We start from the raw sequence: 5,137 nt of genomic DNA on the forward strand, positions 1-5,137 counted from the left end.
TCTGCAATAAGAGTCGAGAAAGAGATTAAAGGAATTAGAGTAGGCAATGAGGAAACCAAACTATCAGTCTTTGCAGATGATATGATGGTATACCTAGAAAACCCCAAAGATTCTACTAAAAAGCTATTAGAAATAATTCATAATTTTAGCAAAGTAGCTGGCTACAAAATAAATCCCCATAAATCCTCAGCATTTTTATACATCACCAACAAAACCCAACAGCAAGAGATACAAAGAGAAATTCCATTCAGAATAACTGTTGATACCATCAGATTTGGCTCAAAGAGAAAATGATACAAATATTTGGTTTACAGGGAAACTTCTCTCACCTCATTAAAAAGTGGGAGAGAAAAAGGGGAAAGGGGAGATAAAAAGAGGGAAATTGCATCCCATGAAAAGGCACAGGTAGCCTATCATATCAGAGGGAATTTAGGGAGGGGGAGGAACATTGTGTGAATCTTTCATCAGATTTGGCTCAAAGAGAAAATGATACAAATATTTGGTTTACAGAGAAACTTCTCTCACCTCATTAAAAAGTGGGAGAGAAAAAGGGGAAAGGGGAGATAAAAAGAGGGAAATTGCATCCCATGAAAAGGCACAGGTAGCCTATCATATCAGAGGGAATTTAGGGAGGGGGAGGAACATTGTGTGAATCTTTCATCAGATTTGGCTCAAAGAGAAAATGATACAAATATTTGGTTTACAGAGAAACTTCTCTCACCTCATTAAAAAGTGGGAGAGAAAAAGGGGAAAGGGGAGATAAAAAGAGGGAAATTGCATCCCATGAAAAGGCACAGGTAGCCTATCATATCAGAGGGAATTTAGGGAGGGGGAGGAACATTGTGTGAATCTTTCATCAGATTTGGCTCAAAGAGAAAATGATACAAATATTTGGTTTACAGAGAAACTTCTCTCACCTCATTAAAAAGTGGGAGAGAAAAAGGGGAAAGGGGAGATAAAAAGAGGGAAATTGCATCCCATGAAAAGGCACAGGTAGCCTATCATATCAGAGGGAATTTAGGGAGGGGGAGGAACATTGTGTGAATCTTTCATCAGATTTGGCTCAAAGAGAAAATGATACAAATATTTGGTTTACAGAGAAACTTCTCTCACCTCATTAAAAAGTGGGAGAGAAAAAGGGGAAAGGGGAGATAAAAAGAGGGAAATTGCATCCCATGAAAAGGCACAGGTAGCCTATCATATCAGAGGGAATTTAGGGAGGGGGAGGAACATTGTGTGAATCTTTCATCAGATTTGGCTCAAAGAGAAAATGATACAAATATTTGGTTTACAGAGAAACTTCTCTCACCTCATTAAAAAGTGGGAGAGAAAAAGGGGAAAGGGGAGATAAAAAGAGGGAAATTGCATCCCATGAAAAGGCACAGGTAGCCTATCATATCAGAGGGAATTTAGGGAGGGGGAGGAACATTGTGTGAATCTTTCATCAGATTTGGCTCAAAGAGAAAATGATACAAATATTTGGTTTACAGGGAAACTTCTCTCACCTCATTAAAAAGTGGGAGAGAAAAAGGGGAAAGGGGAGATAAAAAGAGGGAAATTGCATCCCATGAAAAGGCACAAGTAGCCTATCATATCAGAGGGAATTTAGGGAGGGGGAGGAACATTGTGTGAATCTTTCATCAGATTTGGCTCAAAGAGAAAATGATACAAATATTTGGTTTACAGAGAAACTTCTCTCACCTCATTAAAAAGTGGGAGAGAAAAAGGGGAAAGAGGAGATAAAAAGAGGGAAATTACATCCCATGAAGAGGTAAAGGAAACCTATCATATCTGAGGGAATTTAGGGAGGGAGAGGAACATTGTGTGAATCTTTCATCAGATTTGGCTCAAAGAGAAAATGATACAAATATTTGGTTTACAGAGAAACTTCTCTCACCTCATTAAAAAGTGGGAGAGAAAAAGGGGAAAGGGGAGATAAAAAGAGGGAAATTGCATCCCATGAAAAGGCACAGGTAGCCTATCATATCTGAGGGAATTTAGGGAGGGAGAGGAACATTGTGTGAATCTTTCATCAGATTTGGCTCAAAGAGAAAATAATAGAAATATTTGGTTTACAGAGAAACTTCTCTCACCTCATTAAAAAGTGGGAGAGGAAAAGGGAAAAAGAAAAGAATAATAAGGGAAAGGTATAAGAAAGGGGAAGAAACTCAAAGGGAGTGGGAGGGATTCTAAAGAGGAAGAGCTTCGTGAGGCAAGTGGTGCCCATAAGTTTAATACTAGGAAAGTGGGTAATGGGAGAAATAAAAAGAAAACCATAATCTGGGGATAATAGGATGGCAGGAAATACAGAATCAGTAATTTAAACCATAAATGTGAATGGGATGAATTCTCCTATAAAGCAGAGGCAAAGATCCAGCAGACTGAATCAATAGCCAGAATCCTACAATATGTTGTTTACAGGAAACACATTTAAAGAAGGGTGATGCATACAGAGTAAAGGTAAAAGGTTGGAACAGAACCTATTATGCTTCAGGTGAAGTCCAAAAAAGCATGGGTAGCCATCCTTATCTCAGATCAAGCAAAAGCAAAAATTGGTCTAATTAAAAGAGATAAGGAAGGAAACTATATCTTGCTAAAGGGTAGCATAGACAATGAAGCAATATCAATACTAAACATATATGCACCAAGTGATATAGCATCTAACTTCTTAAAGGAGAAGTTAAGAGAATTGCAAGAAGAAATAGACAGGAAAACTATAATAATGGGAGCTCTCAACCTTGCACTTTCAGAATTAGATAAATCAAACCTCAGAATAAATAAGAAAGAAGTTAAAGAGGTAAATAGAATATTAATAAAGTTAGGTATGATAGATCTTTGGAGAAAACTGAATGGAGACAGAAAAGAGTACACTTTCTTCTCAGCAGTTCATGGAACCTATACAAATATTGACCATATATTAGGACATAAAGACCTCAAAATTAATGGCAGAAAGGCAGAAATAGTAAATGCATTCTTTCAGATTCTTCAGTAAAATATTTTCAATAAAAAACTAGAGGTAAAGAAACCAAACAGTAATTGGAAACTAAATAATCTCATCCTAAAGAATGAATGGGTGAAACAGAAAATCATAGACACAATTAATAATTTTATCCAAGAGAATGACAATGAGACAACATACCAAAATTTGTGGGATGCAGCCAAAGTGGTAATAAGGGGAAATTGTACATCTTTAGAGGCTTACTTAAATAAAATATTAGCAAAAAGATTACAGAAAATCATACCATGACCAAATAGGATTTATACCAAGAATGCAGGGCTGGTTCAATATTAAGAAAACTATTAGCATAATTGACTATATCAATAATCAAATTAACAAAAATCATATGATCATCTCAACAGATACAGAAAAAGCATTTGATAAAATCCAACATCCATTCCTATTAAAAATACTTGAGAGTACAGGAATAAATGGTCTTTTCCTTATAATAGTTAGGAGCATATATTTTAAACCTTCAGTAAGCATCATATGCAATGGGGAAAAACTGGAACCTTTCCCGGTAAGATCTGGAGTGAAGCAAGGTTGCCCACTATCACCATTATTATTCAATATTGTATTAGAAACACTGGCCTCTGCAATAAGAGTCGAGAAAGAGATTAAAGGAATTAGAGTAGGCAATGAGGAAACCAAACTATCAGTCTTTGCAGATGATATGATGGTATACCTAGAAAACCCCAAAGATTCTACTAAAAAGCTATTAGAAATAATTCATAATTTTAGCAAAGTAGCTGGCTACAAAATAAATCCCCATAAATCCTCAGCATTTTTATACATCACCAACAAAACCCAACAGCAAGAGATACAAAGAGAAATTCCATTCAGAATAACTGTTGATACCATAAAATATTTGGGAATCTATCTACCAAAGGAAAGTCAGGAATTATATGAGCAAAATTATAAAAAAGTCTCCACACAAATAAAGTCAGACTTAAGTAATTGGAAAAACATTAAGTGCTCTTGGATAGGCCGAGCGAACATAATAAAGATGACAATACTCCCTAAACTAATCTATTTATTTAGTGCTATACCAATCAGACTTCCAAGAAAATATTTTATTGATCTAGAAAAAATAACAACAAAATTCATATGGAACAATAAAAAGTCGAGAATCTCAAGGGAATTAATGAAAAAAAAATCAAATGAAGGTGGCCTAGCTGTACCTGATCTAAAATTATATTATAAAGCAGCAGTCACCAAAACCATTTGGTATTGGCTAAGAAATAGATTAGTGGATCAGTGGAAAAGGCTAGGTTCACAAGACAGAATAGTCAATTATAGCAATCTAGTGTTTGACAAACCCAAAGCCCCTAACTTCTGGGAAAAGAATTCATTATTTGATAAAAACTGCTGGGATAATTGGAAATTAGTATGGCAGAAATTAGGCATGGACCCACACTTAACACCATATACCAAGATAAGATCAAAATGGGTCTATGACCTAGGCATAAAGAACGAGATTATAAATAAATTAGAGGAACATAGAATAGTTTATCTCTCAGACTTGTGGAGGAGAAAGAAATTTGTGACCAAAGATGAACTAGAGACCATTACTGATCACAGAATAGAAAATTTCGATTACTCCCTTTTCATTTTTAAGAGTAACAATTTGATTTTCCTCTTTCCTTTTTCTAATCAGGTTTACCAAAGAGTTGTATATTTTGTTGGTTTTTTCATAAAACCAACTCTTAGTTTTATTTATTAATTCAATAGATTTTTACTTTCAATTTTATCAGTTTCTCCTTTTAATTTTCAAATTTCAAGTTTAGTATTTGATTGGGGGTTTTAAATTTACTCTTTTTCCAGTTTTTTAAGTTGCAAGCCCAATTAATTGATCTTCTCTTTCTCTTTTTATTTAAGTAAGCCTCTAAAGATATACAATTTCCCCTTATTACCACTTTGGCTGCATCCCACAAATGTTGGTATGTTGTCTCATTGTCATTCTCTTGGATGAAATTATTAATTGTGTCTATGATTTTCTGTTTCACCCATTCATTCTTTAGGATGAGATTATTTAGTTTCAATTACTGTTTGGTTTCTTTACCTCTAGTTTTTTATTGAAAATATTTTACTGAAGAATCTGAAAGAATGCATTTACTATTTCTGCCTTTCTGCCATTAA

Source organism: Antechinus flavipes, chromosome 1, assembly GCF_016432865.1.
Source record: "Antechinus flavipes isolate AdamAnt ecotype Samford, QLD, Australia chromosome 1, AdamAnt_v2, whole genome shotgun sequence".
Lineage (NCBI taxonomy): Eukaryota > Metazoa > Chordata > Mammalia > Dasyuromorphia > Dasyuridae > Antechinus > Antechinus flavipes.